The 15,022-nt window shown below is 34.5% G+C and overlaps 1 protein-coding gene across 2 annotated transcripts in view; it reads right to left on the bottom strand.

The window, feature by feature from the left end:
• Positions 1 to 15,022, bottom strand: part of PCCA (propionyl-CoA carboxylase subunit alpha) — a 336,620-nt gene that overhangs the window by 142,213 nt on the left and 179,385 nt on the right. The gene's annotated exons all lie outside the window — the stretch shown is intronic.

A 15,022-nucleotide genomic window follows, 5' to 3' on the forward strand; every position in this document is an offset into this window, starting at 1 on the left:
CCAGCCAATTTCAAAAGGATTTTCTGTGTATTTAATTTTTTTAACAGTCACAGTCACAAAAACTTTGAATATAATCAAATCACCTCTAGACATAACGTCTAATGTAATTAATCATTAAGGTGAATATTTGTATTTGTCCCACTACTTATTTATTTCCTTAAGATGAAGAAATGTTTTAAATACTATAGAAGTGAAAAAGAAAATATACATCAACAAATCAAATAATACACACAGAGACCTAGAAGCTTCTTTTTTGGCAATGTGAAGAGGATTCTTTCAGAAGACAGAGCATCACACTTGAGAGCTGGAAAGAGCAACAGGGGAGCACAGAAGAGGGAGAGGAGGGGGAGAGGGAGGAGGGGAGAGGGGAGAGGGGAGAGGAGAGGGAGGGGAGGGGAGGGGAGGGGAGGGGAGGAGAGGGGAGGAGAGGGGAGGAGAGGGGAGGAGAGGAGAGGAGAGGGGAAGGCATGGCGCAGAGAAGGGAGCTGGTGCTGTGCTCCAATTCCACCTCAATTTTGGAACTCTATTCCCCAGGGCATTTGTTTATATCTGTCTCTCCTGTTGGCCTGTGAGCCTCTAAAAGACCAAGATCACGCCTTAATTTTATATATCCCACCCCCAGCACAGGGTTCAGAACAAGGGCTGAGATGAGAGGACAAAGAGGAAAGAATCTGAGAAGCAACTAAATGCGAAGACTGCGTAGGACAGGCCCTGTCACCCAAGCGACACAGCATGAGCTACCGAAGGAGAATGAACCTTGAGCTCCTAGGTTTCAACCTGGCTGCTTTTGGACATGTAGATGACCTCACTAGACTTCCCTTAGTTCCCCTTCAACTGGGGGTAACACCCTGACCTCTCAGGGGCATTGTGATGACACAAATACCCTCACAGCTGGATTATGGTGCAACGTGGCTTTCTTAAATCTTTGCTATCCTCGATAATTAGGTTACTCTCCTGTTCTAGATTGTTCCAAGATTTTCTACTTCAGATCAGTTCAATCTTAACTTACCTACCATTCAAGTTCCTTAAAAACAAGACCCCACTCTTTGTATCTATTTTTATTTGATTATTCTCTGCTTTAGTTGGGACAAGCACTTAAATTGCTTCACGAACCAAACCAAGGCAAGCTAAGACCAGCAAGAGAAATAAGCACAGTGGTTACAAACTCACTCTGGTAACTTCCAGTTTGCCATTAATTAATTTGACCTTGAGCAAACTAGTTAAGTCTCTATTTCCTTATGTATAAAATTAAGATAATCACAGTATGGCATCTGCATCATAGTGATGTATTGAGGATTATATTAAATAATGCATGTAAATGTTAACTTTTATTGTTATGATTAGTCCCAACTCTAGGTCTATATTCTTGTTTTACCCCATAACGGAAATTCCTTTAGCGAAACTGAATTCCTTCTCTCTGCTTCTCAAACTAACAGATTTTTTCAAGAAGAATATTCTTTCTCTCATAAACTGTTCCCTAATTATAGTACAAACACCAGGGATCTCCTTTCCACTTAACCTATTTATCTGCTTAATATTTTCACAATCTAGTGGCCCAATGGAGGAAACCCTTTCAAGGAATGTGGAGACACTCTTTAGTTATGCAACAAGTCTGTTTCCAGAGGACGAAGGAAGCTGTTGATTTTGACATCCTGTTCGAACTCCAAATGCATTTTCCCAGAGAAAGCAATCTTACGGCTGGTGGTGAGATGTAGCTGCCTCTTTTCAGAACCTAACTACTATTTATTTTTCCATTCTTTTATTTTGATCCACATCTGTTATATGTTATAACCTCCCCAAGAGGGAACTTGCAGCAGAGGCTCCTTTGAGGTAAAATGCTGAGGTCTCATCTCAGCCCATTCTCTTCCTAGCAATGTCCCAAGCAACTCAGTCAATCATTTTCAACCAAATTTTCCACAATTGTAAAATATGGATCAGAGCAAAGTGGGGGGGGGGGAAGCTGTTGTTTCTTCTCAGCACAAAACTCTGAAGTGGCACTTTTTTAAAAATTTCTTTTAAGTTGATATGTTGGTAAGACATAGGAAAGAGGTTCCACTGTGAAAGCAAAACCTTGAGATACCAAGTAGACAGTCAATGTGGAATCTCTTTAAGAATTTGCTCTTCCACAAACAAAATTTGCTAAGATTCCTTCTGGCTTTACGTAAGTTTCCAAGTAGCTTTGTTTTTAAATAGAATGGATGGGGTTGGGCATATATATCCAGTGTAAATATCAGTAAGTTCTGGAGTAGAAATAAACTATAAATTAAAACAATAATACATACCAACCTAAAAGTATATATGCTCTATTTCCGCAAAATTACTGAAACTACACTAACAATGAGTCATAGCAATTCTACCAGCATAAACATGTTTGTAATGGTAATATTATCTAAACTATATTTTAAATTTTTAAAAAGAATTACATCTATCCAGTAAATCCAAAATAGTCTCAGAGAAGATTTTTATAAATGACTCTCTGAAAAGAAGGGGTACAACTCTTGGGGCTTCACTCAACTCTTCACAGTGATAATACACAGAAAACAGCTTCCTTTCCTGATGTGTCTAAGTGAAAGAGGCTACCACCTGATCAAAGATTTCATCTGTACAACTTATTAGTTACCTGCAAAGCTGATATAATTTAAGCTACTACTTCAAAACACAATCTCCCCCCCCCCAAAAAAAAAAAAGTGAAAAGGAATTCACATAAACAGCTACTCACAAAGCAAATCAAATGCTAGCTCTTACCCGGACCTGTCTCCTTTGATTACCGTCAGCCAGCCAGAATGAATACGCTGTGTAAAACTAAATTTTTCTATATTTTATGACAAAAAACTGTCAGTTGGACTGTCACAAATGTTAATGCTAATACATTTAGTTTACTGAAATATTTTAATCAAAAAAGTACAAATAATACTAACACAAATACATTGCTATTACGTGTCATTTTTTTCAAAGCAGATTTTATGTAAACATAACTAAGAGCATCTTTAGTTAGCAGGGATTACAAGCATCTCAAAACCATATTATCAGACCCTCAGAAAAGCTGGTTTTCAATTGTGCCATTACCTATTTAGGAGTGAAATACTGAGTTAAAACAATGTTAGTGGTCGAAGAATCATTAAGCAATCCTTCATCATAACTTTCACAGTGGGTGGTCTGTAAAATGATCAAGAATAATATGCTGCATTCCATAGTCACAGAGGTCAGCTTCTGCATACAAATCTTTGCAGGAAGAAAAAGGCCTTCAGAAAAGTGGGCCATTCATCTGAACCAAGTTCAGAGAATTTCCAGCACGGTGAAAAGCTATGTTATGCAAGCACATAGATGTATTCAGTGGGGGTAGACAGAACCAGCTCCATGGAGACTACAAAGGAGCCCTCCCATGGCTCATGAATAAGTCGAGGAAATGATCAGAAAAAAAAAAGAGAGAAAGATGTTTAGACAGATGGCCCACTTTAAATGCCTGAGACAGGGCATAAGCAATTTTAATGAAACTTTAGATCTAGCATATGAATTGTTTCTTATTTCCTCCAGGAAAAAAAATCTAAAGAAGACAAAATTCAGCAACTCACTGAAAACCCCACTTTTAAGCAAGTTGGGATGGAGGAAGAGTCACAAATACAAGTTTTATTAGTGCTGTAAATTCATACAAAATTCTTCACAGAGCCATCAGCTATCAAAATGAATATAAAAAGCATGGAATGAACAGATTAAAGGAATTTTAAACAGAAGTCTACTGCCAAACCAAACAAAAATCTAAGCCTTATTATGTGAGAACTTACAACACTCCAACATTAAAGTTTATCACTGCAGAAGAAAGATAAAAGTAGCATTTCCAGAGAACCTCTTCAAAGCTAGAAATTGTCACAGTGGAGGAATGGAATTCTGCCTATTCACATTTAAAGTGTGCACATTCAAATACTTAAGTCCTTGTAGAACAGCATAATTCACAAAATAGTCCCTAGAAATAGGAAGCACACCCAAGTTTAGTGTCACTAGGATTACAAATAATTACACAAATAACTGATCTAGAAATGAATAATAATGTTCTCATAATCTTAAATATGCTCATATAATGCACACCCTATTTCCTTCTTCCACCAATTAGAATTTAAGGTTCTCAGTTTAAACTTTGGACACACCTGGTCAGGAAGAGCAATGTAGTACAGTCATCGCCTCCACAGGCCCTAGTGTCTGACTGACGACTGATCACAAAAGCTATGTGACTACCCTCCTTGTGTCTCAGTTTCCTTATCAGTAAGACAAAAATAAAAGTACCTGACATGTTGATTAAATGAGATAAAAGGAATGGAATGCTTAGAGTAGCGCTTGGCACAAAAATGCTAAGAGTTATTATCACCATTGTTACCATAATTTGGTGCAGTAATATCTAAAATCCTCCTCTATGATTTCAAAACCTTGTTATTTTAAAAAAATATTAATATACAATTTACATACAGTGAAATCCACAAATCTTAAGTTCTACCACTTACCTTTTCAATGGAAATGCCCCCTCCCCAAAATTGTTCATCTATCAGTTAGACCCGCAATTTTCAACCAGTGTGCTGCAAGAATTTTTAAAACATGCAATACCTGACTATTCAGTCAGGGGCACTGGCCTCTTTTCCCTTAGATTGGCAAATAAAAAATGACAACCAACACAGCAGTAGCTGTCTGGTGTGAATGAATCAAAATTATACCTATTTTTTTTTTGTCAGAATGGCAAAAAATATATTTTTTAGCATGCCATAGACTTTTAGTAATTAGTTTATGTGTGCCAAGAAATGAAAAAGGTTGAAAATCGCAGAATTAGACTAAAGCTTCACATAAACTAACTCCAAAACTATGTATTCTTATGAGTGGCTTTTTTCCCCACAATACAATGTTTGTGAGGCTCATTCATATTGAACAGTCCATTCTGTTTTTATGGCTGCGTAGTGCTCTATTGCACAAGCACACTAACATCAGTTCATCCTTCTGTTGAGGACATTTAGGTTGTTTCCAGTTAGGGGCTCTTACGAACAAATCTACTATAAACATTCTTTGTACAAGTCTTTTTTTTTCTTTAATCCTCACCTGAGGATTTTCTTTCTCATTGCTTTTCAGAGAGAGGGGAAGAGAGAGAGAAACATTGACATGAGAGAAACACATCGATTGGTTGCCTCCCACACACGCCCCGACTGGGCCAGGGATCAAGCCTGCAACCGAGGTACATGCCTCGGCCACAACTGAACCCGGAACCCTTCAGTCTGCCAGCTGATGCTCTAACCACTGAGCAAAACCGGCTAGGGCTGTACAAGTCTTTTTTGAGGACAGGTTTTCTTGTGGGTAAAAAAAATCTAGGAGTGGAAACACTAAACAAATCTGTACTCCCACCAGCAATGGAATTTGCTCCATATCTTTGCCACCATTTGGTGTTAAGTCTTTCTACTTCTAGCCAGGCTAATGACTGAGGCACCACATCTCATTATAGATTAATGTGCATTTTCCTTATGACTAATAGTAATGTTAAGCACCTCAACATTAGTGCTTATTGGCCATTTGTATTCAAGTTTTTGCCCTGTTTTCATTAGGATGTTGGCTTTATTATTACTGATTTGGGGGAGTTATTTACTTTGGATAGAAAGCCTTTGTCAGAATTATTTATTCTATGGCTTATTTATTAATTTCCTTAATAATGTCTTACTATTAAGTTTCTTTAAAATGTCTGATCTTCAGCAATTTTTTTAAATTAATAGACTTAATTTTTTAGAGCAGTTTTAGGTTATCAGAAAAATTGTGCAGGAAGCACAGAGAGCTCACATATATGACAGAAATCCCTGAAAACCACTGATGTTTAATGTCTCCAGTTTTGCCTTTTCAAGAATGTAATATAGCCTGGCCAGTGTGGCTCAGTGGTTGAGAATTGACCTAGGATCCAGAAGATCAAGGTTCAATTCCCGGTCAGGGCACATGCCTGGGTTGTGGGCTCAATCCCCAGTAAGGGGTGTGCAGGAGACAGCCGATCAATGACTCTCTCGTGATGTTTCTCTCTCTCTCTCCCTTCCTCTCTCTGAAATCAATAAACATATACTAAAAAAAAAAAAAAAAAAAAAATGTTATATAGCTAGACTCATACAAAATGTAGCCTTTTCAGACTGGCTTTTTTCACTTATCACCACAAATTATATTTATTTCCTAATGGTTTAATAGAAGTTAAAATTCTAGGAATTAAAATTCGACATCATTGTCTCTTCTAGCATGATGGAGTCTTCTTTAAGAACATTTCCTCTCGTAATTATAAAATGTTTATATGACTGTTGTCAATTTAGTGACATGACTAACTTGCCAGTAGAGATGTAAAGAGTTCCTGGCAGGTAGAAGTGGCACACACAGTATTCTTCCCTCTTTTCTCCTCTGCCTTTGAATGTAATATAAGGTTAAAGCATCACAGAGAAGTCCCGGTTCCTGTAAAAATGGCAGTGTAGGTTATTTCCAACTAACCCTCCTCCAGTTATAAACTCTGGAAAAGATATACAACACATAAGAACTTTTAAAAATTGTAAACAGCCCATTGGCATAAAATTCACACATCATAAATTTAACCCATCTGAAGTGTACAATTCAATGGGTTTTAGTATATTCATAAAATTATGTACCCATCTCTGCAAGCATTTAAAAAATATATTCATAATCCCAAAAACGGAGACTTTGGACCCATTAGCAATCACTACAAATTCCCCCTCCAATTTCTGCAGCTCTACACAACTACCAATGTATTTTCTATTTCTATAGAATTACTTATTTCTAGACATTTCATATAAACTGAATCATAAAATTTGTGGTCTACTGGGATTGCCTATTTCATTTAGCATAATGTTTTCCAATTTCATCCATGTTATATAAAGTATCAATACTACATTTACTTTTTATCGATGAATAATATTCCATTCTATAAAGATACCAAGTTTTACTTAATATTATATATATCCATTCATCACTTCATGGACATTAGTGTTGCTACCAGTTTGCTTATTATGAAAAATGCCACTCTGAACATTTGTATACAACATTTGTGTGGACACAGGATTTCACTTCCCTCAAATATATACCTAGGAGTGGAATACCTGGGTCATGTTGAGGAACTGTCAAATTATTTCCAGGTTTGCAATATTTTACTCATAAACTCCCCCCAGGAATGTATGAGGGTTCCAATTGCTATATATCCTCACCAACACTGTTATTTTCTGTCCATGCTAGTGTGTATAAAGTGGTATCTCACTATGGTTTTGATTTTCATTTTCCAACATTTCCTAATGTTGAGTCTTTTCATGGGCTTGTTGGCCATTTGTATTTCTTGTTTGGAAAATTTTCTATTCATGTCTTGTGCCCATTTTTTAATTGGGTTGTCTTTTTATTGAGTTACAAGTTCGTTATATGTTCTAGACAAAAAGTCTGTCAAGTATATGATTTGCAAGTATTTTTCTCCCATTCTATAGGTTGCCTTTCCACATTTTTGATGCTTTCCTTTAAAGCACAAAAGTTTTAAATTTTGATGAAGTCCAATTTATCTAATTTTTTCCTTTTGTTGCTTGTGCTTTGGCATCTTACGTAAGAAATCATTGCCTAACCAAAAGTAACAAAGGTTGACTATTTTTCTTCTAAGAGTTTTGTAGTTTAGCTCTTACTTTTATTTAAGTCTATGATTTAAGTTGTTTTTTGTGTATCATGTAGGGAGAGAACCAACCTCATTCTTTTGCATGAAAATATCCAATTACTCTGGTAGCATTTATTGAACAGATCATTCTTTACTCAATGAACTGTCTTCAAACACTTGTTGAAATCAACTGATCATTAGTGTAACAATGTATTTCTGGACTCTCAATTCTATCCCATTGATCACCTCTATCCTTATGCCAATATTACACAGTCTTGATTACCGTAACAAGTTTTGAAAACAGGAGGTATGAGTCCCCAGTTTTGTTCTCTTCAAGACTGTTTTGGATATGCTGGGTCTCTTGCATTTTTGTATGAATTTTGGAATCAGGTGACTATTTGGGGGGTGGGAGGGTGCAGAGGGAAGACAGTAGGTATTTTGATAGCAATTGTACCAAATCTGTGTGTCAGGTTGGTGAGTATTACTGCCACCTTAATATCAGGTCTACTGATCCACTGCATGGGATATTTTTCCATTTACAATATTTAAGTTGTCTTTAATTTATTTCAACATACAAGTTTTCAGCATACAAGTTTTGCACTTCTTTTTCAAAAAAACTGTGCTTAAGTATTGTATTCTTTTTGGTATTACTGTAAATAAAACTGTTAATTTCATTTTAAGTTGTACAATGCTACTGTATAAAAATGAAATTGGTATTTGCATATCATTCTTATATCCTGCAACCTCACAAAACTCATTTATTAGTTCTAATAGATTTCTGTGTGTGTGTTTAAGACTTTCTACATACAATATCATGTCATTTACAAATAGAGTTTTACTTCTTCCCCATCTTAATACCTTTTATTTTGTCAACCTGCCCAAGCTAAGAGCTCTAGTACAATGCTAAAGAAGAAAAAACTTAAAAACAAACATCTTTCTCTTATTCCTGACCTTAGGGAGAAATCAGTCAGTCATATGCCACTAACAGAATGTTAGCTGTGGGTCTCATAGAATGTCCTTCATCAGGTTGAAAAAGTTCCATTCTATTCCTAATGAGTTGAGTGTTCATCATAAAAGGCTGCTGGGTTTTGTCAAATGTTTTTCTCTGTATTTTTGCCCTTTATTCTAGTAATCTGATATATCACATTGATATTGTTAAACCAACTTTGTATTTCTAGGATAAATCTCACTTCCTTATGGTGTATAATCATTTTATACATTCTCGGATTCGGTTTGCTAATATGCTGTTGAGAATTTTTGCACTTGTATTTATGAGGGATATTAATTTTCAGTTTTCTTTTCTATGGCATCTTCACCTCCTTTTGGTATCATGGTAGTTTCAGCCTCACAGAATAAGTTGCAAATTTCTTCCCTCCTTTTCTATTTTTAGAAGAATATATAAAGGATTAGTATTCATTAATTTCCTTCTAAATACCTCACTGAATTCACCAGGAAGCTATCTGGAAATGAACTCTTTCTGGTCAATCTCTTCAGGTCTATTCAGATTTTCTATTTCTTCTTTAGTCCATAGTTTGCATCTTTCTAGGAATTTCTCCATTTTATCTAAGTTATCTAATTTGCTGGAATACAACTGATCACATTATTCACTTATGATCTTTTTAATTTCTGTAAGGTCAGCCCTGTATGTGGAAATTAAACAACTGATTCCTAAATAACCAATTATACCATGTATAATTGGTCTTTAATTGCTGATTTTAGCACTTTGAGCCTTCTCCCTTTTTCTGTTGGCCAGTCTATGTAAAGGTTCGTCATTTCTGTTATCTTCCCAAGAACCAATTTCTGCTTTAACAATTTCCTATTGTTTTTCTAGTCTCACTTCCACTTTAATCATTATTCCCTTCCCTATGCTTGCTTGGAGTTTAGTTTGCTCTTCTTTACCTACTTTCCTAAAGTGAAATATGAGATGATTGATTGGAGATCTTCCTTATTTTTTAATATGTGTTTAGAGCTCTAAATTTGCCTCTAACCCATGTTTTTGAATATTGTGCTTTGTTTTCATTCATCTCAAAATACTTCCTAATTTCTTTTGTAAGTTCTTAACCCTTTGGTTATTTAGGAATCAGTTGTTTAATTTCCACATACTTATGAATTTCCCAAATTTCCTTTATTGTTGATTTCTATTTTTATTCCATTGTGGTTGGAGAACACACTGTATGATTTCAATCCTGTTAAATTTAATGAGCCCTGTTTTACGGTCCAGCATATAATATGGTAGTTATAGTCTATCGTGGAAAATGTTACACTGCATTTGAGAAGTTGCATATTCTGCTGTTGGATGAATTAGTCTGTAGATATCCATTAGCTCTATTTGCTTTATAGTGTTGTTCAAGTCTTCTATTTCCTTGTTGACCTTCAGTCTAGCTGTTCTATCCATTAGGGAGTGTGGTATATTAAAATCTCCATCTATTACTGAACTGTCAATTTCTTTTAATGTTTTGGATCATATATTTGAAAATTGTAATTGGGTACATACATGGCAGGTTCTTGAATAATGTTTCATTTAATGACCTTTTGTTATGTTGATGTTGAAAATAAATGATTCCCAGCTGGGGCCACTGTGTGTGTGGAGTTTGCACATCTCCCCCATGTCTGTGTGGGTTTTCTCTGGGGATTCCAGTTTCCTCACACATCCCAAAGATGTGCACAAGGTAAACTCTAAATTGTAGTCTGAGTGAGTGTGGGTGTGTATGAGCAGCACCTGCAATGGAAGGGATCCTATCCATGGTTGGTGCCCATCTCACAACCTGAGTTACCCAACTAGACTCCAGCTACTCCAACCCTGAACAGAAATAAGCCAGTTGTGAAAGTATCTTGTTTTTCATTAATCTTTCCAAAATGTTATATAGCTCACATTTACTTCAAAGTTTAATATTAGAAATGTATTGAGTCTTTATTTAGAAGTTTGGTGATGTTTTTGTGACCAGAAATATGCCAAAGGAACTTAACTCTTGTTTATATCAATTAGTCTATGGTAAAATTGGTTTTGTTATTTGTCATGTCGCTTAAAGTCAAAGTTTCCAAGAATCTATTAATAGATGTTACATGAGGATTTACTGTCATAATTGTTACAGCTTTCTGACTGACTCTTTTATCATTAGATATCCCTATTTGTCTCCAATAACAATTTTTGCCTTAAAAAATTTTTTTGTCTGACATTAGTATTAGTAATATTAGTATTACAAATATATTTGTCTGGTAAGTCTTTCTATCCTTTTATTTTAAACCTACAGTGTCTTTAAATCTAAACTATGTCTACTGTAGAAACAAACTTTGATCTTGTTTTTTACCCATTCTGCCAATATCTGCCCTTGATGTGTGTGTGCTTAATCCACTTACACTTAATATAATTACTCTTCAGGTAGGATTTACATTTGCCATTTTTCTTTTTGCTTTTTATATGTCATTATCTTTTTTGTTCAAATCCCTCCATTAATGCCTTCTTTTGATAAAAAGACATTTTCTAGTGTACCATTTTAATTCTCTTAATGTTTCATTTACTATTTTATAAAGCAATTTTCTTAGTAGTTAACTTGAGGATTACAATTAGCAGCTTATCTTTAAACACTCTAGTTTGAATTAATACTAATTTAATTGTAATAGCATACAGAAAACTTGCTCCAATATGGCTTCATTTCCTCTGCCTTTGTCTTACTGTCATACAAAGAGCATCTGTACATACTGTGTGCCTAACTTAGATTTATAATTATTGATTTATGCAGTTATCTTTAAATTAAATCAGAAGATGTTACAAAATAAAAATACATTTATCCTGCATTTTATATTTACCAATGTAGTAATCCTTACCAGTGCTCATTACTCGTGTATTTACGTTCCTATTTAGTGTCCCTTCATGTAGTATTTTATTTTTATTTTTTAATTATTACTGATTTTACAGAGGACGGGGGGGGGAGAAAGACACAGAGACAGACAGACAGACAGAAACATCCATCGGTTACCTCCCACATGCACCTTGACCAGCAGGAATTGAACCTGCCACCTTTTGGTGTACAGGACGATGCTCCAACCAAATGAGCCACACCAGCCAGGGCTTTTTCATATTTCTTGAGGGGTAGAATGGCTAGCAACAAATTTTCCCAGGTTTTGTTTACCTGGGAATTTCTTAATATCTCCATTTTGAAAAGATAGTTTTCCTGGATATAGAATTCTTTATTTACAACCCTCCCCCCTCAGCATTTTATATATGCAACCCATTTTCTTCTGAGCTCCATGGTATCTGATAAAATGTGAACCCTTAACCTTATTGAGGACCCCTTTTGTATGAGTCATTTTTCTCTTCCTTTTAAGATTGTTTTTCGTTTTTGACGGTTTAACTCTGAAATTTGTTGGTGTGGATCTCTTTGAACTTATCCTGTTTGGAGTTTTCCAAGCTTCTTCACTGTGCAAATGAATGTTTTTCATAAATTTGGAGTTTTCAGCCATGCTTTTTTAAATATTCTTTCTGCTCCTTTATCTTTCTTCTACTCTCCTTCTGGGACTCTCAGCATGTATATGTTGATACACTGATTGTGTCCCACAGGTCTCTGAGGCTCTGTTCATTTTTCTTTCTGTTCCCCACACTGAATAAATCAACTGACATACCTTCAAATTTGCTGATTATTTCTTCTGCCAGCTCAAATCTACTGATGAGTCCCTATAGTATACTTTTTCATTGTAGGCATTGTACTTTCAGCTCTGGAATTTCTATCTGTTTTTTTTAGTCATTTCTATCTTTATTTGCTATTTTCTATTTCACGAGACACGGTTGCCAGACTGTCCTTTAATTCTTCATATCTGGTTTCCTATAGTCCTTTGCACATGTTTTTAAGAGATCAAGATCACTAAACAATGAGCAAAACATTTGGGGCCCCTCCTGGACAGTTTCTATTTACTTTTTATCTTGTGAATGGACCATACATTCATGTTTCTTTGCATGTCTTGTAATTTTTTATTTAAAAACTGGACATTTTAATAATGTGGCAAACATGCAAATGATATTCCTTCCCCTCACCAGGACAACTCAGCCTTTTCCTCTGCCTTCAGAGTTCATAATTATCTTTTTAATGTCCTCCTATATCATTCTATTCTAAGCTTACTAAAGGACAAGAACTGTTTTTGCTATTTCTAAGCCCAAGCATCTTACAACATGGAGTGCTATTTGTTATTTTTGGAATGATCCAATAACTCTAATTCTGTAGGTAAAAAGTTGTCCTCCTTAAACTGTATATCTAGGAATTTACCCTACTGAAAGAAAGTGACCTTTGTAAAGTAGGTGGTAAGAACATTGGTCATGTAGACCAATGTTCTGTAGGTCTAGAGCTATTAGTTATGTATGAGCATTCAAGATAAGAAATTAGTCTGACACACTGTAGGAAACCAGAAATTACAAAGAACACTAAATCAATGATCAGATAATCAAGGATCAAAAAAAGGTAAAATAAAGAGATGGTTTTAAAAAAAATGGGCAGCTTAATTCAGAGTTTATCCTATACATTAACGTGAAGACCTTAGTGACTGTATAATAGTATATTAGGATACTCAAACAACTACTATGATAATACCTTCTAAAATGACAATGCTGTCAAACAACATAGATTACTAGTCTCTGCTCTTTTCCTACACATTTCTTTATATTTCTTAGAATATTCCAAATTCTTAAAATTTATTCACAGAATGAATTTCACGGAAACTATTATTTGGGATAAAGATGAAAAGATAGCAATATAAATAGAAATTTAAGTCTATTCAATTCAAAAAAATCAAGATCTAAATATATGCATTTCATCTTCAGTAATCTATCATTTTAATTGAATTATTTATTTTAAGGAAAAGGTAATACTAGAGTAAAAAGATGAACAGATGTTAATAAACAAAATGCCCAAATCTGTCTCCTAGAAGAGACTCTTAATCTCACTGTAGTACATTACTTCACCTATTATCAAATATATAAATGATTATGGTATACACACAAATAGAGAAAAAAGCATTATACTGAAAAATCAAGTAATGGCTTCAAAAGATATATTTTTCCATTTGCTCTAATTCTATTACTCCTTTAAACTTTTACTTATCTCACTGGCAAATCTCTTTTACCCACCTTTAAATCCTTTTTTGGAACAGGGCTATATATGCAAATATACAAATATTCTTCCACTGTCTACAGAAAATTTCCTTACACAGATCAGCTAACTTGGATTTTTAATACTAATCTTTGAATTATGTAAATTAATCATTTGACATTTTACTATGAATCTAGTAGTAATAGTGTGAATTTAGTTTTGATTCAAAAATCAAGAATTTCATTATCCTGTAAAACATATCCAGAGTTCAAAGTATTTAAGGGGGGTTAAACAAAATGCAAACATTTAATGCAACATTAAGCATGTGAAATAAAAACTTGATTGCCTAAAGAAAGCATGCTATGCTGTTACCCTGGTGACAGGTTAAAAAAGGGATTGTGAGCTGAATAGCTGTATGATATGAAATTAAAATGTTTCACATTGAACAATCCAAAATGAATTGGGAAAGGTTAAAGTAGAGGAGAGAGAAATCAATTCTCCAATGGCAATGGTGAATGGGAAAGAAGTATGAATAGGATTTGCCAGTGGGGTGCAACAGCTGCCAAATATCCTGCAGCCAAAGAATTACAATAATACTGATGAAGTGTGCAGAGCTTTTGGAGTCATTGCAGGGAACAGAGAAATTCTCCTGCAATAATGAGGCTATTTTGTCTTCCATTCAGCTCTTATCGTAGAATTAAAGAAAAGAAAAATGTTTTTAATTGTAATATTTAGCAAAAATGTATAAATATGACATTTCATCCACTTAATGTTTTGTGCTTAATCTCACATAGGTTTCTAAATCATCCAAGACAGTCTAATTAAATAAATGAAAATATCATAAAAGAGATAATAAAAGTAAGGCAAGTTTAAAGGAAAATGATTAAATTTATGTTTTCTCCCCTCTTGCTACTTTTAGGGGATTTATTGCTCAAATGAAAGATATTTACAAAGGCATAGTATGGCTATGTGTGTTTGTGAATATATGTTCAAAGTACAATTTTTTATTATATAGTCAGTTATTAAAACATCAACTTCATTGTTATAATAAAGTAGTTAATCTGAGAACAAATATGAAACAAGTATAATATAAAAGTTGTGTTTCAGTGTCACAGATGGTGAAAATGTGTTAATAATTTGATATGTCCTTTTAAATTCAGAGATGTTTAAGTGAAAGAGCCCATATACAATTGTATAAAAATACTTTCTTTTACTTAGGAATTATTTTCACATGGCCATTTTTTTTCTGTTTCTTTTCCAAGTATATCTTTCATTGATTAAGATCATATTTCAAAACCTTAAACTTTTA

Source organism: Miniopterus natalensis, chromosome 2 (genome assembly GCF_054644295.1).
Source record: "Miniopterus natalensis isolate mMinNat1 chromosome 2, mMinNat1.hap1, whole genome shotgun sequence".
NCBI classification, from domain to species: Eukaryota; Metazoa; Chordata; class Mammalia; order Chiroptera; family Miniopteridae; genus Miniopterus; species Miniopterus natalensis.